The sequence below is a fragment of the Ambystoma mexicanum genome, chromosome 4p, assembly GCF_040938575.1.
Source record: "Ambystoma mexicanum isolate Mex_15411 chromosome 4p, UKY_AmexF1_1, whole genome shotgun sequence".
Taxonomy (NCBI): Eukaryota; Metazoa; Chordata; class Amphibia; order Caudata; family Ambystomatidae; genus Ambystoma; species Ambystoma mexicanum.
Genome location: NC_090927.1, coordinates 97,748,367 through 97,774,546, shown reverse-complemented (window position 1 = coordinate 97,774,546; position 26,180 = coordinate 97,748,367). Strand labels below are relative to the sequence as shown.

At 46.6% G+C, this 26,180-nt stretch overlaps 1 protein-coding gene across 1 annotated transcript in view; it reads left to right on the top strand.

Moving 5' to 3' along the window:
* Positions 1–26,180, top strand: part of GCKR (glucokinase regulator) — a 460,619-nt gene that overhangs the window by 200,933 nt on the left and 233,506 nt on the right. The window lies entirely within an intron of this gene.

The window sequence follows — 26,180 nt, the reverse complement described above, 5'->3', positions numbered from 1 at the left end:
AGGTTCGATTCCTTAGTATCTCTAGTTCTGCAGACATCAGGAAAGGCATCAGGCAGGTGTGGGGTGATTTTGGACCTGAAAGTCCTGAATGTATTTTTTAAATGGGGAAAGGTTCAAAATGGCAACTTTACAAAATATAAATCCACTGGTGACAAAAGGGAATTGGTTTGTGTCACTGCACCCACAGGACGCTTACTATCACGTTGCTATCGGACCCTGACAGCAGACGTTTCTTAGATTTGGGGCGGGTGGGATCCATTATCAGTTCCTGGTCCTACCCTTTGGTTTGAAAACTGCACCGTGGGTCTTCATGAAGCTGGTGACGCCCTTCGTTACTAATCTCCACCTGGAAGGCATTCACATGTCCCCTGACTTGGATAACGGGTTAATTAAGGACTGCACAGGCCCACCATCAAAGTGTGTGTGGGACCTTTCTGAGATGGAGGTTTCCTTTGAACTGGCAGAAATATCTCTACAGATGCCCTCCCAGAACTTGAACTTCAGAAGGGCAAAGTTCTGCATCAAGCAACGCAAGGTGATTTTCCCACTGGAAAGGGCCGTATGCCTACAGGCGGTACTGGCCAGAGATCTGGCAAAGGATTGGGTATCGGCACGAGAACTCCTAGGTGTTCATGGTCACATGACCTCTTGTGTATTCCTGGTTTCCTGGGCTCAGCTTCACCCCATGCCCCTGATTTCCCATCTCCTCAGCCACTGGCTGCCATAGCTCAGACATACACATCCTTGATTCCCATGACCCCTTCCTGCCCCCCGCCCAACCGGGGGCTAAGAAAGGATCTATAATGGTGATTACACATAGGGAATCTGAGGGAGGGCGACAGCTTGGACTCACCCTGAAAGCCCATTCCAACACTCTTCCCGAATTCTCAGGAACTCTTCCTGCCAGGGAGAACCTTCTGGAAGATCTACGAGAGTTTTTGTACCGCCCAGATAGATATGTTTGCAAGCCCAATATCAGTAAACGTCGACCTGCTCGGCTCCAGGTTCCGCACAGCAGTGGCCTGGGGAGTGGATGCATTGATCCCAGACTGGCCTCAGGACTTACTGTATGCCCCCCCCAAAATACCCCTGATTCCTAGAGTTGTCAGGAAAATCAGGGAGGGCATATCCCAGGTTATTCTGGTTGTTCCATATTGACCAAGGAGGAAAAGTTTCCCACTCTTGTAGAACTGCAGACTCCGTTTATAGTGATATTTTCGAATTCAATAATTTCGAATGCATTAATTTCGAATCAATAATGTCAACAAAAAAAAATGTAGAATTTATAATTTCTTTATTTTTTTTTTAATGGGGGGATTCCCATCCCAACCCCCCGTTTTTTTAAATAACCTTTTTTTTTTTTTTTTTTTTTTTTGATGTCTTAGTTTAGTGATAAACTTTTGCATCATTGTGAATCGTATACGATATCAAAGAAGATGTAAGAAGGGCTTTACAATTTTCTTTGCTTGAGATCCAGAATGTTAGACAGAAAGCGGACAACTGTAAATATGTATTTGTTATTTGTTCCGCTGAGGATAGTATTCCATCTTTCATCTTCGTCCAATTCTTGTGAAGCCAGGTCGAAATGGGAACCAAATTGCCTGCGTTGAGCTGCCAGCGCCGGACACTCCATGACTAGGTGGAATATGGTCTCTGGTATGGTTTGAATTTCGCAAAACCGACAGTAGTTTCTTGCTTTGGGGATCTGGTTTGTTGTGGCTAAATAGTAGTTTGTCGGCAGGATATTCAATCTGATTCTCAGAAATGTTGATCTAATCACTGGATCGGGGAATAATCGCATGTATGGTTGTGGTTCATTTAGTTTTCTGTTGTCCTTGTTACAGTATAATGTCCGCTTATAGGAGTTTTTCTGTTCGATGGTTTTGATCCAGTCATTTTGTAGTAGTTTGACTTTGGCATGTTGGGGGCGCTTCGTTAAAAGTTCTTGAGATATTTCTTCTTGTTCCATTTCCTTAGTGATAGATCTTTTCCATTTTGATAGAACTGTGGTATTTAAGGTCGCCGTTTTAGTTTTGAGGATGTTGATTGCTGGTGTCTTGTCGTCCGACAGGAGTTTACGATAGATGTCCAGACGTTTCCATCGTACTATGGAGCCGATAGATTGAGTTGCAAGTTCGTACCTTATTCGCGGCATGGGGTACGATTTTGGTAGTGATAGAATCTTACGCCAAAATATAGACTCAAATTTCGTCCAATTTACTTCTTGTGCGTTCAGCATTGTTTCAGTGCCATAAGTTATTATTGGAATGTATTTTTGCTTGTAGTACGCAATTATCGGTTTAAATGAAAACTTTCCGAATTTTCTGTGTAGGATGCAGCCTTGGCGTGCTAATGTTTGCGCCTTCTGTTCAATTTTGTCCAACCATTCTGCTTCTGTATTTGATTGGTTAATCGTGATACCAAGATACTTGAATGTTGTCACGTTTTCCAACTTGTTTCCATTGATATTGAAGGTGGGTTGTTGTTTAACTTTATTTTGAAATTTCGTCAATTGCATGGATTTTGTTTTAGTGATATTGATTGTTAGGTCATTATGGGTCATGTAGTTGCTCAGAGCTGTGAGTGAGAGTTGCAGTCCATATGGGGTTTTGTCCATTAAGACGATGTCGTCTGCATAAGCCATTATGGATACAGAGGTTGAATTGATTTTTGGGGGGTTTGCTCTATTATTTTTCAGATGTTGTTCAATATCTGATGTGTAGAGGTTGAAAAGAGTCGCTGCTAAAGGACATCCTTGTTTTAGCCCGTTAAATGTTGGTATTGCTTCAGTGGTCATTCCTTGTTTTGTGAGCCTGACTTTAATTGAAGTGTCTGAGTATAGTAGTTTGATGGGCTCAAGAATGTTCGGAGGACAGTTCCATGCCTTAAGCTTCGCCCATAATTTTTGCCGAGATATTGTATCAAAAGCCATCTTTAAGTCGATGAACACGGCGTATATCATGGTCCTGGTGTTAATCGCTTCGTGTTTAATGAGATGGAGAAGGAGATTGATGTTCGTTCCAAGATTGGGAGTAAATCCAGTTTGCCGTGTTGAGAATCTACCTGTCGAGTTGACCCAGGCAGTGAGTTGTTTTAGTAGGACTGATGCAAAGAGTTTCCCTAAAGGGTCGAGTAAGGCAATGGGGCGGAAATTTTGTGGGTTGTCACGCGGGCCTTGTTTGTGTATGGGGACTAGTGTTGCCGTTTTCCAAGTAGTAGGAATTTGGTTGTGTAAGTTTATAATATCAATTATCTTATGCAGAAAGTTTGCCCATGCCGAGGGATCTTGTTTGAGCATGGCATTCGAAAGTCCATCAGGGCCCGGCGCTCTTGAGGTGTTCAGTCGATTGATCATGAATAGAAGATCTTCGTATAACCCTTTTTTACTAGCCAAATCCCAAAAAATCATATAAAATAAAAAAGTAAATATTCTACATTTTTTTTTAGACATTATTTTTTTCGAAATTATTCATTCGACATTTTAACTGCACACCACTCCGATAGTATTGAACATTCTGAAGTGACCTTGCCATCTACAAGCCGGGCAAGTCTACGGGTGCACGAAATCCAGTGGTCGGTCTGGAAATTGAGAGGAACAGGTTGCTGGCCTTAGGATTGTCCAAACAGGAGGCAGAGACGGTACTTTACCCTAAATGTCCAGCCACCCTGAAGCATTTGTCAACACCGGATGAATGTCCTCTTCTTTTGGTGACTTTGGGGGCAGTGTACGGATTGTGGCAAGACGAGTGGTGATGGGATGCCCTAACACTCAGTGTCCGATGGGTGCATTATTGGGCCTTACTCACAAGTTACAGCTTGGGTGCTCCTCAAAGGTAAGTACTGGGATGGGGAGAAGGGACGTGGAGGCAAAGCCCAGATTGCTTGTCAGCAATCCTCATTACTCCTAATAATACTCTTCCTCATCACAATACTGTTGTCACTCTGCACCCACCCTGGGTTCTGAAGGTCCCATGATCCGACTTGGGAAAAGAATCCTGAGGATTGGGCGTAAGTATGAGTTAACATACCTCTGCTGTGAGGGAGGCGGGCCTCAAAGGTAAGCTCTGTGACAAGGGAGAGTAGGACTAAGAGTGATGACGATTACCGGTGAGCAATCGGGGCATTATGCCACTTCCTTGCTGCACAGTAGCCTTGCTGTGATCACACCCCCTCACTGTCATCAGTAGACCAGTTCACACACACACACACACCCACTTAGGAGGGGCACCAAACATTCTCCCCACGGATAAGGCCAGGTGCTCTGAAACTACTTTGCTGGTGATTTGGTGCAGTATAAAAGCAGATAACCATTACACAAACACAATCAGACGTACACACACATGCACACGCACACACACTGGAACACACACACAAACACAAGTATAAACACTGGCTGACAGACACACATATTGGTAAGAGCAAACACTATGTTCCTTTTCCTAAAGTTTCCTCAGTTTAAGCATTCAGATTGGCAGGTGATTTTCTTTGACTAAACATTTTGTCTGAGTAGTTTTTTCATGAGTGCACTGAGGCCTATGGGTGAATAGCGCTATATAAGAACACGATAGATAGATAGATAGATAGATAGATAGATAGATAGATAGATAGATAGATAGATAGATAGATAGATAGATAGTGCGTTATCCTCGAGCAAGTTCTAATGCATAAAAGTCACACAGGGATTAGGGCTCAAGGGATAAGGGGCTGATGGTTATGGACCAGTATTTTATGCTCATTATTTAGCCAAACATATTATTGTTCCTGCTGTGGCCCTACCAAGCGCCACTCTAGTCAAAGGCCCTGCAATAGAAGAGTGATCTTGGACCAGCAATTCAGTTTCACATGGGCCTCTGTTCCGTGTTAAAGATTAAGAGCTATGATTTGATTGGTTGTTTATAATGCACTTCATACCCAGAGGTTTCTAATCGCTGATCCGGGGATCAAACATGTGTTGCTCCGTGTTGTCTTGCTTCCAAGGCGAGCGTGTTGCCCCTGAGTTATCCTCCCAAGACTATTCGACATTGTTGATTTAGCCCACAATCATTTTTGGCATGGAAACAGTGGGGCTACGAGACCTCCACATCAGATACCCTCTATTGTAGCTCACCAAGCAGGCCCACGTATAGTGATGAGGGAGCATTGGCAAGAGGCCAGAGGACAGCAGTAAGATATTTGCATTTATTTATTTATTTATTTATATAGCGCTCCTAACCCAAAGGTATATGGGTGCAGATTTACAGGTTACAATTGAGGTGCAGGTAGTTTCATTTTCAGTTAGCAGAGTGCATAATGTGATAAGAGGAGGCAGATTATAATACAACACGAAAGTACAAATACAGTGAAGGAAGTTCAGTGATGCTGCCGGGCATATCATATTTACAATGCAGTGGTACACTAGGTTCCTAGCATATGTCAATGGTCTGGAACTTGGATCCTTATTATTCTTGTGAGAATAGCCCCGTATAAATGTATTTTTCAGAATGCCCAATAAGCTGTCTCAGTTCTGAGGTCTGCAGACAGAGCATTGCAGAGTTTGGAGGATAGGTTTGGAAAACTCTTACCCCCTGTTTTTTCTAGTTTGTATCTAGGTACCATTAGTTGGTTAACCTGAGAGTTTCTGGTGGGTCTGTCAGATTGGTTCTTGGTGAACTTGCAGTTTAATATTTGGGGGCTTTGCTTGCAAGGCACTTGTGGGTTAGAGGTAGCGTTTTAAAGGTGATTCTGTTCTTCACTGGAAGCCAATGGACCATTTGTGAAGTGGGGGTAATGTGGTTGGCTTTTGGAATGTTAAGTGCCGCTTGTAATGCGTTGTTCTGTAACACTTGTACTTTGTTTAGGTTAAGGCAGCTTGTGCCGATCTATAGGGCATTGCAGTAGTCCAGTCTTGATAATATCAGGGCTCTAGCCAAGGTGATATAGCTGTCAGGAGAGAGGAATGGCCTGCAAGCGGGACTGAATTTAGCTGTATACACCATCGAAGAGGCTGTGGCATTGATTTGTTTGGTAAGTGATAGTGTCGAGTCAATGTGGATCCCCAGAGTTTTGACCTCTGTTGCTCCTTTGATGGTAATGTTATCAATAACAAAGCATTTCAATTGTTCAGGCACCCTCTAAAGGCCACTAGTGGGGAGGAAGGACCTGAAAATGGCACCTATGTGTGGCAGGGATGCCACCAGAGTGGAGCCCTGTTTAGCGGAGGAGAGGACTGAAGGTAGTCCAGGGCACACAGCAATGAGGAGGGCAGCATGAGCATGAGGCACGGTTGAAAGACCAGCAGTGATCTGTGGATCTCAACATTCTTGGGGGAAAAAAATCTTGTACCCAGTGCCCGACATGACTCATAACTCATGCGTTGGAGGATGGCAATTACCAAGTATGTCAGAAGCCCTGAAGGAACAGACGCAGGTAGAATTGCCGATAGCATTTGATCAAGAGAAACAAGTAGTATGTCAAATACATTGAACAAAATTATCAGGCAGGGAGCCAGAAGTGTTGCCGGATGGCAAGAAGATAGTTTGTTTGAAGCACTGAGGATGAGACATAGGCAATACATATAAAGCATTGACAAAGAGTAGGCAGTATGTTGAAAGCACCGGAGACAGAGAAGCAGGCAGTATGTTGAAAGCACCGGAGATAGATAAGCAGGCAGTATGTTCATAGCACTGTTGAGAGAGAAGCGGGCAGTCTTTTCATAGCAACGCTGAGGGAGAAGCAGGCACTTTGATGAAAGCGCCGGAGATAGATAAGCGGGCAGTGCGTTCATTGCACTGCTGAGAGAGAAGCAGGCACTTTGACGAAAGCGCCGGAGATAGAGAAGCGGGCAGTCTGTTCATAGCACTGCTGAGAGAGAAGCAGGCACTTTGACGAAAGCGCCGGAGATAGAGAAGCAGGCAGTCTGTTCATAGCACTGCTGAGAGAGAAGCAGGCACTTTGACGAAAGCGCCGGAGATAGAGAAGCAGGCAGTCTGTTCATAGCACTGCTGAGCGAGAAGCAGGCACTTCGTTGAAAGCACCGGAGATAGTGAAGCAGGCAGTCTGTTCATAGCACTGCTGAGAGAAGCAGGCACTTCGATGAAAGTACCGGAGAGAGAAAAGCAGGCAGTGTGTTCATAGCACTGCTGAGAGAGAAGCAGGCACTTTGTTGAAAGCGCTGGAGATAGAGAAGCTGGCAGTATGTTCATAGCACTGCTGAGAGAGAAGCAGGCACTTTGACGAAAGCGCCGGAGATAGAGAAGCAGGCAGTCTGTTCATAGCACTGCTGAGCGAGAAGCAGGCACTTCGTTGAAAGCACCGGAGATAGTGAAGCAGGCAGTCTGTTCATAGCACTGCTGAGAGAAGCAGGCACTTCGATGAAAGTACCGGAGATAGAAAAGCAGGCAGTGTGTTCATAGCACTGCTGAGAGAGAAGCAGGCACTTTGTTGAAAGCGCTGGAGATAGAGAAGCGGGCAGTATGTTCATAGCACTGTTGAGAGAGAAGCAGTCACTTTGTTGAAAGCGCCGGAGATAGAGAAGCGGGCAGTATGTTCATAGCACTGTTGAGAGGGAAGCAGGCACTTTGTTGAAAGCGCCGGAGATAGAGAAGCGGGCAGTGTGTTCATAGCACTGCTGAGAGAGAAGCAGGCAGTATGTTAAAAGCCAAAAACACACATAAGGGGACCAAGGCCGGTTTCTGAACCCTGTACGTATTCCCGAATGTTTTCACAGGTGTAGTGCAGGTCAGTTTTCCTGGTTTTGTATTTAAGATGCCGCTAGTTAATAGCCTATTTTGACACTCCAACCAATACTAACTCTCCCCAGAGTGATGAACTATCCCTAGGCTGAGGTGGTGGGCCCTCTGTCTAGGGTGAGGGCAAAGAAGAAGAGATTGACTCTCTTTAGACCATAGCTGAGAGGGCAGAAGCGACAAAGTCCTAAAGAAATAGGTATTGTTTGTTTATTGAAAAAGCCAGAAAATGGAACAAAAATTGACCCGATTATGAGTACAAGCAAAAGGAAAAATAATCATTTAATACTTCTGCTTCTTTAAAATAAAAAGTGAGTTTAACGATATAGGTTATTATTAAAGAAGTGACCAATTATTGGTTGGGCATTGCGTATTTCTTCTACAATCCACTGAAACCGGTCGACCAGAAGTAGTAGCACTTTCTTCAGGACCTTCAAAATTTTAGTTAAGATGAGAATACCACCAGTAAAGCGTTATTTCTTGTTTTTTGGTCTTCTACTCTCAGGTTGTTCGATGACCGCAGAGAATTGGCTATCCAATGTTAAGTGCTCTGCTCGCAGATTAAACGGAAGCAGAGGGTGGGCAGGCTCATCAATTTCAGCTGTTGCTCTTGCACCTCTAAATGGTGTCCATTTCGTTCAGATCCGTGTGCAGCTGACTGTGCCTCGTGCTTCTGCAGCACTTTATTCCGATCTGTGCGCAGTGGACTGTGTCTCGCGCTTCTGCAGCGCTTTATTCAGATCGGTGTGCAGCTGACTGTATCTAAAAAAACTAGAAATAACGCTTCACTGATTTCACAGACCTCCAAGGAAAGCCTTGGATCCTCACAGACATGGTACTGGGATATTGAGAGCTGTATTTAATTGGAAATATAAGTAGTGCACTGATCCCTCTACCCCCCAATATGAACTCCATATTTTATCACACCTTGTCAATGCCCAAGGTCGGCCATACTGCTTGCCAACCAATAGGCGCCCATGCTTATCCCAGGTTAGTGCCAAACTAATGAAATGTATAAATGGTGAAGTAGCACATGTGATATCTGAAGTGGGTGGGCCCCAGGGTGGAACTTTTATTTATTTTTTTGTATTCGTAGAGCGTTCTTCAGCCCGCAGGCATCGAGGCGCTAAATCAGAGCTTAAGGAGGCTTACTTGAGGGTTACAATGAAGCCACCCAATAAAAGCACTTCTTCACATTAAAGGGTTACATGGTACAGCATATCACAGGTTAAAACAAATCTAACAAAGAGGTTCGTTTTGATGGCTTTACGGAAGACAGAGTGGGAGTCAATAGCCCTGAGGTGGGGTGGGAGAGCATTCCAGAGGGTGGGGGCGACTGTGGGGAAGCTGGAGCCGCCCGCACGGGCTTTGCGAGTTCTGGGAACAGCCAGTAGGTTTGAGTACTGGGATCTGGACTGTTTGCAGATGGTGGGTTTGGGGATCGTATGTGCTAAATAGGGAGGAGCGAGGTCATGGAGACATTTGTGAGTCAGGGTCAGGGCTTTAAAGATGATCCTTTGCTTAATTGGAAGCCAGTGGAATTGTCTTCTAAGTTCAGAGATGTGTTCTTTGCACGAGAGACACGTTGCGGCTTTGAGTTTGTTATTTTGAACAATTTGGAGCTTGGCAATATTCTTGGCAGAGGTGCCTATGAATAAGGCATTGCAGTAATCAAGCCTCGAGCCAACAATGGCCCTGGCAATGGTGAGGCAGTTTTGTTGGGACAGGAAGGGTCGGATTGCGTTGATAAGTTTTGAGTATTAGGCAGATGTGAAGACTATGGCATCAACCTGTCTATTCATGGTCATGTCAGGTTCTAGAAAGGCACCAAGGGTTTTGATGGATGGTGACACAGTGATAGGAATATTGTCAATGATGAAAGAGGAATATTGGTTACTCAGCTTACTCAAGGTGGAGGGTGAACCAACCAGCAGAAGCTTGGTTTTCTCACTATTGAGGCAAAGCCAGTTTTCTGCCATCCAGGTTTTGATTGTTGAGTAAATGGAGTTCAGGCTATTCTGGTCGGATGCGTAGTCTCCCGAGAGGGGGATCAGTACCTGAGTGTCATCTGCATAGTTCGTGTATGGGATGCCCAGGAGGTCGAGGATTTTAAACAAGGGCCTCGTGAAGAGGTTGTGAAGGGTAGGGGCCGTGCATGAGCATTGCGTGACCCCGCACTTAATGGTGCTAGGGTCAGCACAGGAGGAGTCCGAGAAGACCTTCATAGCTCTGTCTTTTAAAAATGATTCTATCCATTTGCACGCATTATCAGAGAAGTTGGCTACTGATGATAAATGCTGGCATACAGTTTTGTGGTTGACCAGATCAAAGGCCGCTGACAGATCGAGGAGCAGGAGGAGCGCAGGTTTGCTTGCGTCTCTGAGGTCATCAATTTGGTTTTTGAGGTCAAGGAGAGACGTTTCGGTCCCATGACGTGGCCTGAACCCTGGTTGTCTGAGTCCAAGGAGACGGTTGTCTTCTAGGAATTTCTGAATTTGCAGGTAGGCTGCTTTATCCAGAATCTTCAATAGGAAGGGGACAGTGGTGATAGGCCTGTAGTTGCTTGGGATGGCTGGGTCAAGGGAGGGCTTCTTAAGGAGCGGACAAACCCACAATTCCTTTAGATCTAGTGGGACTTGGCCAGAGTGAAAGGAGCCATTGATGAATGCCGCTATGATTGGGGCTAGTGAGGGAGCACAGTCCTTGATGACGTGTGCTGGGCAAACATCACTCTTACAGTTTGAAGGTTTGATGGTTTGGAGAAGTGAAATGACCTCTGAAACACTCATGTCTTTGAAGTCAAACCGAGGGGAGGCGTTGGAGTGGGAAGTCAAGGTGTGGGCGCTTTGACTACTGGTGATTAGTTTGGTAATCTCCCTTTGGTGAGCGAGGATTTTGGCCTGTAAGGTTTCAAGTTTGTTAAGCATGGTGGACTGGATAGAATTGCACCAGGATTCGTCCTTCACAATTGGTGAGGGTGGGGAGGAGGGGGTCTCCAGTTTTCTGAATATGGCGAAGATTTCTCGGCTCCCAGATTTAGCATTGGAGATTCTAGTATTGAATGATGTGGCTTTGGCGTTGGTAATGGTGGTTTTTTATAGATTAGAGATGGTTTTGAAAGCGATTCGGGTGGCTTGTGTTGGGTTATTGACCCAGGTAGTGAGAGCTGCTCTTTTTTTTCCCCTCACATCTGTATGAGATCCTGAGTGAACCAGGCATTACAGTGCTTGATTTTCTTTTCTTTTTTGAGGGTAAGAGGTGCTACCAGGTCAACGGCCTGGAAGAGGACGCTTTTGAAATCGTTGGCAAGGATTTCTGTGTCATTGTAAAAGGGGGTGAGCAGGGCAGGTACCTTCTGGTGCTGGGAGAGGTTGTTGTGGGTGAGGAGTTCAGTCCTGTGCGAGAGGGCAGCTGGGAGGGGGATGGTGGGTTGTTGGGGGGTCCTTAGAGCTAATGATGTTAAAAGAGATACAGTGACGATCAGTCCAGGGTAGTGGTGAAATCAGGGGGTGGCTGAGGGAGCAGTTGTGGTGAGCAAGTCCAAGGAACAGCAGCCTTTCGTGTGGGTGGGGCTGGAGATTGTCTGCGAGAACCCTCGGGTGGATAAGGCTTTATTGAGGGCTTTGGCATGGGTGTCTTTGGGGTCATTGAGGCCCAAGTTAAAGTCACACAGGAGCAGGATTTTCGAGGATTTCTTAAGGTTATCCAAGATTGAGTGGGTGAAGGCCTCTTGGAAGTCACTGGATGGGCCTGGAGGACGATAGATGAGGTGAATGGCGATGGTGCAGTTGCGGGAGAGCTTGAGCTTAAGTAGAAGGTAGTCAGAGCTCTGATCGAGGTCTTTTTGGATTGTCCCAATTGAAAGGGAATCTTTGGCGATGACGGCCACCCCACCACCTCTGTGGGAAGAGTGGTCTCGCCTGTATATAGTCTACCCAGGAGAGATTGCTAAGGCAAGGGCAGGTCCTGATACATTAGTCAACCAAGTTTCGCTAAGGAATAGCAGGTCGAGGTTGTTGTGATTAATGAGGTCATGAACATCTAGGGCATGTGCTGGTAGGGATCTAGAGTTCACAAGGGCACATTTTAGGTGGGCTACAGAAGAGGGGGGGGAACAGGTGGGGGCGTCTGTGCTGGGTATGGCTTGGGGCTGGGCTTGAGTGGGACTGCCAGCAGAACAGGGTAGCACTTCAATAGGTACAGGCATAGCTGAGGGCAGGACAGCAGTGGCGCTAGCAGTAATACAGGCAGTAATACAGGGCAACACATCAATAGGTACAGGCATAGCTGAGGGCAGGGCAGCAGTGGCGCTAGCAGTAGTACAGGCAGTAATACAGGGCAACACATCAATAGGTACAGGCATAGCTGAGGGCAGGGCAGCAGTGGCGCTAGCAGTAGTACAGGCAGTAATACAGGGCAACACATCAATAGGTACAGGCATAGCTGAGGGCAGGGCAGCAGTGGCGCTAGCAGTAGTACAGGCAGTAATACAGGGCAACACATCAATAGGTACAGGCATAGCTGAGGGCAGGGCAGCAGCGGCGCTAGCAGTAGTACAGCAGTAATACAGGGCAACACATCAATAGGTACAGGCATAGCTGAGGGCAGGGCAGCAGTGGCGCTAGCAGTAGTACAGGCAGTAATACAGGGCAACACATCAATAGGTACAGGCATAGCTGAGGGCAGGGCAGCAGCGGCGCTAGCAGTAGTACAGGCAGTAATACAGGGCAACACCTCAATAGGTACAGGCATAGCTGAGGGCAGCAGCGGCGCTAGCAGTAGTACAGGCAGTAATACAGGGCAACACCTCAATAGGTACAGGCATAGCTGAGGGCAGCAGCGGCGCTAGCAGTAGTACAGGCAGTAATACAGGGCAACACATCAATAGGTACAGGCATAGCTGAGGGCAGGGCAGCAGCGGCGCTAGCAGTAGTACAGGCAGTAATACAGGGCAACACCTCAATAGGTACAGGCATAGCTGAGGGCAGGGCAGCAGCGGCGCTAGCAGTAGTACAGGCAGTAATACAGGGCAACACATCAATAGGTACAGGCATAGCTGAGGGCAGCAGCGGCGCTAGCAGTAGTACAGGCAGTAATACAGGGCAACACCTCAATAGGTACAGGCATAGCTGAGGGCAGGGCAGCAGCGGCGCTAGCAGTAGTACAGGCAGTAATACAGGGCAACACCTCAATAGGTACAGGCATAGCTGAGGGCAGCAGCGGCGCTAGCAGTAGTACAGGCAGTAATACAGGGCAACACCTCAATAGGTACAGGCATAGCTGAGGGCAGCAGCGGCGCTAGCAGTAGTACAGGCAGTAATACAGGGCAACACATCAATAGGTACAGGCATAGCTGAGGGCAGGGCAGCAGCGGCGCTAGCAGTAGTACAGGCAGTAATACAGGGCAACACCTCAATAGGTACAGACCTGGTGGAAGGCAGGGCAGCAGTGGTGCTAATCCTGGCATTAGGAAGCATTACAGTGCGGCTAGAGGTGGGTGCACAGGCCCATGGTTCTTTCCTCTGCACTGTGAATGCGGACTTGTTACAGCCCATAGGTAGTTCATTGTAAACAGGCAGGGCCGCTCGATTGATTATTTGAGGCTGCCGGGCAGCTGAGCGGATGCCTGCTGTGGAGAGCATGCGGTGGCCATACTCAGGTAAGTGCAGGCTTACGGGAATCGGGGGAAGGTGAGGAGGGGAGGGGCTTAGTCTGTGGTCAGTGGGCAATGCGAGCGAGCGTGGATCCGTTTCGTCCATGGAACGGCTCTGGAGGTGTGCGGGAGATGATGAGGGGAGCCTTGTTAGATAAGGGCCCTCCAATCAAGACTAGTGCACTTATATGAAGTATGTGTTGGTTCATAGTGTGAACCAATAAAGGTTAGAGATGGGTTTTTTAACCTGTTTGTCATCATGAGATCAGCGGCGTCAAATCAACACTTAATAAACTGTGGTCATCAATGGAAAACTAGAAGACCTTGAGTGAGAGGGTGCCTGTTAATCCTTTCCCCCCTCCCAGCTTTTTGGGTATTGGGAATAAAGGTTGGGCTTAGCTGGCATCCAGCTTACTCCTCCCCTCTGCGTCACCTCTTTTATTGGCAAATACCAGATCAAGGGCTGTGTCACTTTTGGGCCCTGGTGTACAGAAACCACCATCAATAGGGTTCTCATATGGCAGCATATCCCGATTATAAAGCTGCTGTCACCCCCCCTCAGGTGCTTTGCTCTGATACTCCACTGAAGTGGGACAGACACGCCGCCTAGGATCTCTTCACGCATGGTGGCAACTCCAAACACAGCTGCCTGGGGGTTGCCTCCCATGTTCCCCATGCCATAAATACCCCATGCAGTCCTAACCTGTAATTAGGTGCTATTTTAAAAATCAGAGGCATTTAACATGCCAATTGTCTTCCCATTACCGCCTTACCTGTAACGTGGCCCTTAGTAAGCGGAAGCGTGTGCCAGGGAATGTGCTGTTCATGGGTGTTGAGGGCGCGCAGTGACTGTGGCAGTCGCTCCAGAGCCAGTTTGGGTTGCAGTGCTCCAGGTCCTGACACCCTTGTCATGTGTCTATGGGTGGCGGGGTTCCTGTACCCCATTTTTAGCACCTGTACTCGTTCCTTCTAATTGAGCAAATTATTGAATGCTCTGTGAGGGGTCAGAAATGCGAGATGGACAACTTGATAAAGTTTTTTACAAGTAGCCATTTTATTAAATTACATGGCTGTGATAAACGCCTTGCTCTCCCTAACCTAACAAGGATTTCCCTGCCTATGAAACTAGGACTAAAGAAACACACTCTTATATCAAAAGGTATCTGTCCCTCACACTTGTACAAAAAACACAATCATATAGGTATTAAATGGCCATTGAGACTCAAACAAATTATAATTAGATTCATAAATTAACTGTATAATCATGTATCCTTATAACCCGGGTCAGTTCCCCCTTCCCCAGGACCAAAGTAGGATTTTCCAACTTACAGTTCTAATCAATGAAGTTCTTTGCATGAATCCAGTTCTGCTTCAAAAGCAATGGAAAGTTCCTCTCAATAGCCAAGTTTTGTTTGCAACACAAAGTTTCCTCATTTTATTTGGTTTTCACTTGGCATTTGGATTGTTCCACTGGCAAACAAGATTCATCACTTCCAAAATAAAGTTTTCCATAAGCTCTTATTTCTTAAACCAAATATGTCTTCACACGTCTAGTGAATATTTCAATATAACTTTTCCTCTTTGGAAAATACAACTTCTTCATGTTCTTTCTTTATAAACAACAATGTTTTTGTAAGGATGATGTTATCACAGTACATCAAACACATTAGTGGCCTTGCCATGTTCTTTTCATAACCACCTTCCACCACAATGTAGTACTTCAATGTCTTCTTCCTGGTCCACTAACCTGTCAGGACTACCTCTAACAATCCCTTTCCTGATATACTCACCTGCCAGGATAAAAACTCCCACCTCTGTTTCCAAATACTCTGAAATGTGTTTTGATTCAAACTTTAATCTCCAACTCTAAAGAAAGTCTTTGACTTTTAATAACATTGAAATTCACAACTTTGCTCACAAGGATACAATACACATTGATGCTGTTTGTTCCACTGGTATGTTTGCCGATTGAACTGTAGGTTAGATTCCTCTCCTCCTTGAGCCTTTCTACAGGTAGGGCTTCTTTCCTTCCACCTTTGGTTTTCTACTACCACACAAGTAAACTGTTAGTAATGTCTTTTATTCACATTTCTCCCCTTCTTATAATTGCCCTCCTTTGGCTTAGGCAATACTGGTTATTATTGTGTTCCAGTCTTACCTCCTCTTTACTTGGGCAATGATGGTTTGTTACAAAATTGCCCCTTCTTTATTTTGGTAAAGGTTGTTACAATCTTTCTCTTCTTGCTTTCCTGCAATGTGTATTTCAATCCACATATACTTTAATGCATTTGTTTGGTATTCAAATTGACCGTTAGCAGCCAGCGGTCTAATACGGAATGCCCGGGATCACCTAATGAAGGCCAACGCACCGGGCTTCCCGTGCACATCTGCTCGACCCGCTGCCACTTCAGTCTTCTCTTCTGGCGTCAGGCCCAAGTTGTTTGACAGCTCCAGTCATACTCCTGTGGTCCACACGTACTGCAACAGGAGCTAGTTGCTTTCTTTCCATACTCCAGTGAACGTCAACCACCGGAGTAAGACACAGGGTAGGGAGAGCTCCTCTCTACCACGGGACAGGCAGCTACTGCACTGCTTCCAACTGCGTATCTTCTGCAAGGCAAACTCCCAGCTTCTACAACTCTCTCAGCACCACATTCAACTGAATGGCAGCTGCGGTCCTGGTGTCTTCTCTCTGCTTCATCCACTGCTGCAGTACAATTCTCCTTCTACTGCTTCTATTGCTTTTAATCACCTGCACCCGGAGGGGCCTTAAATATTGAGAGGCCCTGCTCAGGGGTGGGCCATTAGAACCACTAGTCTGCATGTCACGGTTCTGCACCTCTGAGCTCCTTTTCCTCGTCTGAGTACCTGGAGCATTATGGGACTTGAAATCCCCAATGCTCTTATGCTTATTTTCAACAAAGGTTTTATTCTGTTTAAATTACTTTTGAAATATACTATTAGGGGAGGTTTGTAAAGGAGTAAATGGTTAATTCTGGGTTTTATGGGCACGTCCAAGAGGGAATCATTCTCATCAAACTTAGCGATATGGATTCTCTGACTCTTACATATATAATTCCCCTGTTGATTATAAGGGTGTTCCCTTATGAAAATGTGGGGAATTTTGCGAAGGAAAGCCCCGCTCTGACAACAAGCTATTAGATATTCTGACGTAATGAAAGTATCACCCTCTGAAGAAGACGAATACCGTGTCTCTCCTAGCAGAGCCGTCCTATTCCCTTGGGGGCCTTCTCCCAGGTGATCCACCCGGCCAATACCGCCCACAGGGTCATGATCAGGTAGCGTCTGCCTTCTCCTGCCCACCTGGAGGAGACTTTAGGTGGGATTCTGTGAGGACTCTGCAGGACTCATCACCGCTCTCTCTGCAGGTGTTTCCTTCTCTGGCCACATTTTTGGGCAGGTGATCTCTTTAAGGAAAGAAGTTTTTAAATTACATTACATTATTTATTTATGTATTTCTTAGTTAATGCAATCAATCTATATAATAGCTTTGTGCATAAATGCCAAACAAATAAACTATTCAACAAAAATGTGTATAAAATCCATAAATAGGACATAAAAGGACACAATAAACATCAAGTTAAAATCTTCAAAATAATATTAATCTTTCCCCACATTACCTTCATAAACCTCACTCCATAATGAACTAAAATCAGTTTGGTAAAATAAACTAGCACACGCTAAAAGCAGAGACACGCGTAGTTGGCATAGTGCCTCACATTCCAGTATCAAGTGTTTGACCGTCTCCATTACTTTACATTAGAAATATGCCACTCTTATATTAATACTTTCCAGGAGTCAATGCTCTAGATGTTGTGCTATGGCTGCTCTGCACCACATCACCGCTCAGGGCAGATCAAGGCATCCGCTCGGACACTACTTTGAAGGATGGACTGAGGACTCCTGTTGCTGTACTGGAGGCCCTGGGATGTGGTCAGTCCAACAAGGACCTTGACATCACGACTTTAGTATTGCCTTATATCTGAGGTTCTGGCTGGAATGAATCAATCAGGGGTTATGTGAAACCAGTGCTTGAAGTGGGAAAAAAGAGGTGCAGGTACTCACCAGTATAGGCCGGCATCAGGGAAGCTTTGCAAAGTGCACGCGCAGTACAACCTTTGTGGCGCAATGCAAAGCTTCCTTAATACTAACCGTGGAGGGCAAAAAAAGGAAGCAGAGACAATTATAATCTCCACTGCCGGGGCAGGAATATTTATCGATTTTCATGAAAAACAATGAGAGGCAAGGTGACAATACTGGGCACTGATGCTGGCCATGTCCACATGCCGCTCCACTCAGCCTGCAAGACACTGCTGCACATTCTCTAGTGTAATAACCAGCCGGGTGGGTTAACAACAACAGGACAGTCCGCAGCCAGCAGCCCCAACACAGGGGCAAAGTCAGCGAAAAGACCCATATCGAGCAGGAGAGCCAGTCATGAATGCCAACCTATGCAAGACGATCTTGCTGCAGTGGTTGACAGGCAAATCATCAGTTCAGTAATGATTTTGCTGACATTCGTCCAACACTTTACGATAAAAAGAAACAATTGTCGATCTTTGTTCCTGTGGTTCGATGATCAACCTGCAGCACAAGACACAGATAAGATTAGAGCAAAATATGAACAATGAAACATTTAGTTTATTTCAAGACACAACTAATATTTTATGTTGATTTCACCCTCAATGAACCAGTGGGAGTTGAAGCTTCAACCCCAAATATGTTGACACCCTCAGGAGAAGTCAGGTGATGTCAACAGTAGATGGGGAGCTGCCCCTCCCCCCATGAAAGAAAATATTTGAGCCATGCCACTTATTTACTTACAATAAAAGCACTGGTTCTGCCTCTCTCCCTCAAAATCTCACCTTCTCCATCTGTGGGTCTACCTGTGTCCCTCTGCTCCCCTGTCGTCCTCTCTTAATTCGTCTGACCGTCTGGCTCTCTCTATTCGAGGCCACCCTTTTTCACTCTGCCCATATTTTCTCCCCTGTTCATGAATGTACCCAACTATTTGACTCACTCTATATCCCTCTGTTTGTGCCCCCCTTCTATCTTATTTATATCTGGGGTGACCAGATTTTCAAAACAAAAAAACCAGGACGGCCAAAAACATGAAAGAGGGACTACCCCATCGCGCCCACCAATTACCGCCCCTCCCCCAACACACCCCCACAACCACCCCCCAACCATATTTTCAGCACTTCTCCTTTCTATAAACTGTTTATAATCTCATTTGTGCAGTTTTGCCTGTGAATCGTGGCATGTTAATTCAAGACGAACGTTAGCTCTAATTGATATCTACATTCAAGGAAGCTGGACAACCATTTGCAAGCCAGTCTCCGCGGCACAGTCAGTAAGTGTTTTGACTTGTACCTGCAAGGTTGGGGGTTCGCGCCAAACCCCCAACTTCAAAATGCTGAAAGTGTTGTGAAAAATAATTACGGTTTTTAAAAAAACTCCCGGGACCCCCGGACGGAGGGTGATTTCCCCGGACTGTCCAGGGAAACCCGGACGTCTGCTCACCCTATTTATATCTGTCCGTTTCAATTCTTTTTCCCTCTGCATGCCAGTCCCTTCCGCCCTCTCCCTCTCTTCCTACAGTCATGCTCTCTGCATGCCAGTCCCTTCCGCCCTCTCTCTCTCCCTCTCTTCCTACAGTCATGCTCTCTGCATGCCAGTCCCTTCCGCCCTCTCTCTCTCCCTCTCTTCCTACAGTCATGCTCTCTGCATGCCAGTCCCTTCCGCCCTCTCTCTCTCCCTCTCCCTCTCTTCCTACAGTCATGCTCTCTGCATGCCAGTCCCTTCCGCCCTCTCTCTCTCCCTCTCCCTCTCTTCCTACAGTCATGCTCTCTGCATGCCAGTCCCTTCCGCCCTCTCTCTCTCCCTCTCCCTCTCTTCCTACAGTCATGCTCTCTGCATGCCAGTCCCTTCCGCCTTCTCTCTCTCCCTCTCTTCCTACAGTCATGCTCTCTGCATGCCAGTCCCTTCCGCCCTCTCCCTCTCCCTCTCTTCCTACAGTCATGCTCTCTGCATGCCAGTCCCTTCCGCCCTCTCTCTCTCCCTCTCCCTCTCTTCCTACAGTCATGCTCTCTGCATGCCAGTCCCTTCCGCCCTCTCTCTCTCCCTCTCCCTCTCTTCCTACAGTCATGCTCTCTGCATGCCAGTCCCTTCCGCCCTCTCCCTTTCCCTCTCTTCCTACAGTCATGCTCTCTGTGTGCCAGTCCCTTCCGCCCTCTCCCTCTCCCTCTCTTCCTACAGTCATGCTCTCTGTGTGCCAGTCCCTTCCGCCCTCTCCCTCTCCCTCTCTTCCTACAGTCATGCTCTCTGCATGCCAGTCCCTTCCGCCCCCTCCCCCTCCCCCTACAGTCATGCTCTCTGCATGCCAGTCCCTTCCTCTCTCTCCCTCTCCCTCTCCCTCCCCCTCTCCCTCTCCCCCTCTCTTCCTACAGTCATGCTCTCTGTGTGCAAGTCCCTTCCGCCCTCTCCCTCTCTTCCTACAGTCATGCTCTCTGTGTGCCAGTCCCTTCCGCCCTCTCTCCCTCTCTTCCTACAGTCATGCTCTCTGTGTGCCAGTCCCTTCCGCCCTCCCTCTCCCTACAGTCATGCTCTCTGCATGCCAGTCCCTTCCGCCCTCTCTCCCTCTCTTCCTACAGTCATGCTCTCTGCATGCCAGTCCCTTCCGCCCTCTCTCCCTCCCCCTCTCTTCCTACAGTCATGCTCTCTGCATGCCAGTCCCTTCCGCCCTCTCTCTCTCCCTCTCTTCCTACAGTCATGCTCTCTGCATGCCAGTCCCTTCCGCCCTCTCTCCCTCCCCCTCTCTTCCTACAGTCATGCTCTCTGTGTGCAAGTCCCTCTTGTTATCCGAGGTGAAGTACGGTACACTTAAAAACAACAAGAACTGCAATATAGACTGTGAAAGCGACACACATAACACGGGTGTTGTCTTGTTCATTCACAGAAAATCTTCCATGTGAAATATAATAATATTAGTTTTTTATGACGCGCTCAATACCGTGAGGGTTTCTACGCACGGACCCCCCGGGACTCAAACCTGCCGTGCTCTGCTAGTCTTGCTTCCAAGACGAGCGCAGTGCCACCGAGCTATACTACCCGCATATAAGTACCTAGGGCGGGGGCGCAGCCAATCAGGTTCTGTGAATCGCGGTCTGAAATCTCTGATCTCGGCCTGCGTTCCATGTAGCCCGCAGTCTGCCACCCCTGCCGCAGGCCACAATTTTACCCCCACCCGCCTGTTTTTTAAAAAAAAAGAAAACTATTCCCCGACCCCTCTTCCCTGCCCCACTTACATGATTGTTGCAGCGGCAGCAGGCCGCCGCCGCCGCAGCAGCTTCCCTGCCGCTCACTGTTCCTGGCCGCCAAGGTAATGGAAGAGGGTCTATGTATGGAACCCAGTCGTCCAAAACCATGGCAGCCATCTGGCAAAGGTTTTCATTGAATGGTATCCGTAGCGTCCCATTCAATTTGAAAATGTTCTTTTTTTAGGCACCCCAGGTTACCGCTTTGGTAACCCGGGGTGCTAATGCCGTTAGCACCCGTACCAAGGGCTAGGGGGAAACTTCACGGTGCCCTCGTTATAGACCCTTGCTTCACTCTGGCCTATAACTTGGGCTGCCGGGATGTTCACCCCACTCCAGCCCTTGGAATCGGGTGCTAGCGCAAATGTATGATATGATATGATATGGCATTTATAAGGCACCCCAGTAGCCCTATCCATGTACATTCAAGGAAGCTGGTAAGTGGTAGGTGTGTGCTGTTCGGCTAGCAGGCAATGGCACTAACATCCACGGGTTCCGCGGTTCCCCTTTTGTTATGCAGTGTTGGGGAGGATAGCATTGGAGGGAGGGGAAGACGCTGGGAAACATGCCTTTGAAAAAGGCTACCAGAGCTTTTCCCTGCATTTGGCAACATTTAATAAAGTGTTATCATCGTGCTCAGTGCTACATAGTGTAGTGCCGGTATTGTATTTCACGTTAGAGAAGTCTCGACAAAAATATGAAGTGCAGGTACTGAGGGCTGGGTAGCCCGGGTCCATTTAAAGCCCTGTGTGAAAGCAAAAGCAACCGAAAGGTCCAGCCCCTCAGACATCAAATGCCGCATCCAGCTCCACATAGAAAGTAAAGGGAACTTCTCAAAACGGACAGACAGGGGGACCTTCATCCTGAGGTGCAGCAGAGAGAAGAGACTTGCCTATGGGATGGCAAAAGGGCCTCGTGCCCCGGGCTTCCACCTTTTGGGGTGGGGGCCACATGGCTGCCTGTCGATACCCAAAAAATGGGTACCGACTTCCTTGAATTGTGCACCTCAGGAGGATAGCTTAGGGGCAACGTGCTTGCCTTGGAAGCAAGACAACACAGAGCAACACAGGTAAATATATCATATCACCACAAATGAAATGCGCAAAAATGTAAGAATTTCCACTGTGCCTGTTTGACCAGACACCAGGGAAGGCCCAATGCATGAAAGGTACAGCCCTGGACCTTTATGCATTTTCTTTGAGTGGGAGGGTAGCAGCGGTAACCGCTGCTCTCCCACTTGCAATTCTATCCTTTAAATAAGGATAGAAGTGCATTTCTATGTGTTTCCGCATTTTACAGTGTCAGGTATCTTTAAGGGCCTATTGCTCACTCTGAAAACCACTCCAAGCATCTGGGTCTCGACAATCCCTGGACACTAATGTATTTCAGGGGGCTGGTCAGTGCATCTTTGAGCTACTGTTCAGCTACCCACACCTTTGCGTGTATATATACTTTTGTGGCCCCGACTGCTCTTCAAAACAATGTACCTCACCAGACAGCACCTGCTATAAAAAGTCACATGGCATCAGTATGATGCAAGTCTAGAGATTGGCTCCTCCAAACCAGGGTTGAAAAACCTAGCAGCCACCCCAATAAAGAGCATAGAGTGTTCGTTGGGGGAGGGGATTAAGTAGACAAATTCAAGTCTGTGGAACCAACGTGTCGAGGCTCAAATCCTTGCTTTGCCAGAGGACGATACAGTGACCCTGGGCAAATCATCTTATCTCACTATAACACCTGGATGCCTGCTCACATATTGCTGCCATTGTTTAGCTCATTGCCTGATCTTTCTTTGTATAAAGGTCATTTTGGGGAGGGATCATAGACAGAAGAGAGCTGACCAAATGTCACAGGCCCCTGGGGAGAATATTTTCAGGTGTGTTTATTTGGCAGAAGAAATGGGCTGCTTTTTTATACAATTTCAAAGGTACTCCTGCACATCATTAATAACAATCAACATGTCTCTGTGTTAAGTGTATTTAGAGCTTTAAAATACAATAGAAAAAACCCAGATTAAATCTTTTAAACTCACACCAATTAACATTCTGTTACTTGATTGCTTGCCTTGATGATGGAAAACATGAAGCCAGAATGATTCTCCTTTTACAAAACATGCTTCGATACAGTTTTGTTTATACATATTGTCAAGTTGGGCTATTATGTGATTTTTGTACTTTCCAAGACAGTTCTACAAAACAGTTCATGAAAGTCAAACATTCACAACTAATTGTACTTTGTTCTACGATAAGAACTGGAAAACAATGTTTCAAGTGTAGAAATTGCAGATTGGCTGCGGATTATGAAAAGAAATTATATTTTATTTATATTGTGCTCATACACAAGTGTTTCAGAGCGCGACCGGGCAAAGGGAGGGGAACAGGGGAGAGAACAAAAACAACGATCTTACTAGGCCCAGTGACACTAAGAGCACGCAAGTGCATGGGAAAGGGAACAGGGGGAAAGTGCATGGAAGGGGGAAAAAGTGGAAGAGCGCAGAGCAGTGCCGGAAATAAATAGTAATAAGTAAAAATAAATAAAGGCGATAAGCAGTGGTAGTGCAGCAAGCAAGTGGTAAAGTGCTAGGTTAGTCAGATAGGGTGTATCTGATAAGTGCAGAAGAAGAAAAGTGGATGGGGACTGTACGGGTACAGATACAGACCCAAGTGCAAGGGGTGGCCCGGAGGCAGTGCAGGAAAGAGGCAGGGTGTGCAGGTTCCTGGGCCCGAAGAAGAGAGGGTGGCCAGGTGCACAGTGCCAAGAGAGAAAACAGCTCAGCAGGGCAGAAGAGGGGAAAAGTCAGACGCGAAGAGGAAGCTGTTTCCGGTACCGGAGATGGTTCTCCTCAAGTTTTAGAGTGGCAGGGAGGCTGTTCCAAAGTGAGGCCCCAGCCGAAGACAGAGATCTACCCCCAGCTCGTTACTTATGCAACAGGAGTGATCTTCGGCAATTTATTTAATCTTGTGGTGCCTAACGTTGTCAAAATTGCCATTCTCTAAACATTTCAAATTGTCAGACCCTAAGAGTGATTTAGTTCTATGCTCTCCAAAGAAGTCTCACTCATGGCCATAGCGTTGCTTAATATATAATGGTGGGCTCACTATACACCACAAAGTCATTTGTTTCTTTGCTGACTAATATAAATACTGCATGTAAACCATCGCTCTCTTCTAATCTCTAATCTGGTAGCTGCTAATTAATACCCGCAATCTCTTCTATGTTATGGTGTGTGCACCTTTCCTGTTGCTTCCAATGTGTCTGCATACTGGAGCACTTTCACATTCTGATAATACGAGCCCGCTGTCTATGCTGAGGTATGTGCACCTTTTTCATATGGCTACTCGCCCACTACAAACCCCTCCCCGCCCCAAAGCACATCCTCTTAGGATCTCTTTGGGATAGCTTTATTAAGCAGCAACATCAAAATTGGACCTGCCAGTGTTCTTTCAAAACAGTCTTCTGAGAGTGAACCGGTTAATTGCAGTTGTAAATGGGTTACTAGTGCAATAAAAATAGCTTACCAAGTGGGGCTTCAAACACTTGATATATACGCAGTGAACGTGTCTTTGCACTGAAGGCTTGTTAAAAACAAGCATTGGCAAAGCTACAGCTTTGGCTAGGGTATAGCTATCAATTTGGCATTTGCCAGGCACTGCTACCTCATGCCCAGGTGTTCTATCAATGTTCCAGTGGTTGCCATATTATTATGCCCAGGTGGTACCATTATCGCAGTGCCTGGCAAATGCCTTTGTCATGGCTACACAAAAAGCAAAAACTGTTGGCTAATGATTATTAAACTGTGTCCTGTACCCTTGTCGTGGACTGCTAATGTTCCCTTTGAATTGCCACATGTTTGTTATTCTGATTTCCTCAAGTCTGCAGAGGGTAAGGGGACTGGAAGGGAGTACCCCAGCATATCAACCTATGGGCTGTGAACACTCTCAAGGGTGGTTTAAGGGGGCACGACCCAAGATTCTTGATCCCTTCATTTCTTTGGTTCGGAGGGAGAGGGTGCCCAAAGGCTGCTGTGCCCCGGGCCCCACAATTCCTTAAGATGGCCTTGAAGTGGAGTCGACACAGGTGAAACCCTCAACAGGCAGCTGTGTGTGTGTCTTCTATTAATCCAACCAGAAATCTTTCAAATCTTTCATCAAGTTAAAAATAAAGAGACTGAGAGTGGACCCCAGCAGGCTCAGAAATGAAAACAAAAGAGAGCTGCATGGGCCTGGATCCAGAAGTGGGCAAGAATGATACAGATTAAGCTCAGGGTTGTCCAACTCCAGGCCTCGAGGGCTGGATCCATGCCGGGTTTTTAGGATAACTATTAATATTCATGAGATACATTTCGATATAATGATTCTAAATGTATGCGCATTCTTCCTCATGAATATTAATGAGGGATATCCTGAAAACCCATCAGGATTCCGGCCCTCGGGGCCCAGAGTTGAGCAACCCCAACTTTAGCCGATATTAACAGCAAGCTACTGTAAATGGAGTAGATTTCCTATTGCATCACAAGGCCAGGGCATGTCTGCAGAGCAAGTGCAAGCGCCACAGGCGTTACTTTGGGTGATAAAACCTCCAAGTTTCATTCTTCACTGAGGACTCAGAGGAGGAAACCTTCTTGCAAAAGCTCTTTGTACTGCTCTGGAAAAGCTCACCAGGTGGGTCAAGGAGAAGTTCTAGTTGACATCAAGTTGGCAATCCTTGCGTTAATCCCATGCTGCCCTACAGGGCGTATCCTAGTCGCGCGGCACATCTACAAGACCATAGAGTGGATAATGTCATCGTGATGATCCCAACCGCATGAAGCTAGCCTGGGTACCTCCATTCTGCTCTTTCGAAAACTCAGGGGACGCTCATCGGGGTAAGGATGGTACACTGGATAAATGACATCCTGAGCCCACAGAAGAGGAACACTGCAGGATTTTCCCTTTCAATCAGTAATTTGGCAAGAGCAAGCGAGACCATAACATCAACAAGGCCAATCTACGTGGACACTTGGAGAAAATGAATAGACATAATAAAAATACTGTTCTTCTCTGTGGAACTGAAGTCTTTTGATTATGTCTATTATTATGTTTTCCTAAGACATAGTAAAAAGACGTGAATGCTGAACAGAAGTCTCTTCAATGTTTCTATTACTTTTGGTCGAGACGTGCACACGCACAAATCGGTCAAAGCCCATAATTATGGCATAAATAGAAACCGAATGTAAAACTTGCCTCAATGTGCCAAGCAGCAGGAAAACAAACATACCTTTAAAAAGAAAGGTCACAAAACTCCCCCCAACTCACCTGGCATCCTACAAAAGGGCTGCTGCAGAATGCACTCCTTATGCATCATCAAGCAGGGGGAAGACACCAGAGCCTCTTGCTAATATGCATCTTCATAAGCTCTGGCATAGACCAAGCTCTGTAGCGTCTGGGCAGACCTAAAAATGGGTGATTCATCTGCTAAGTAACGCTC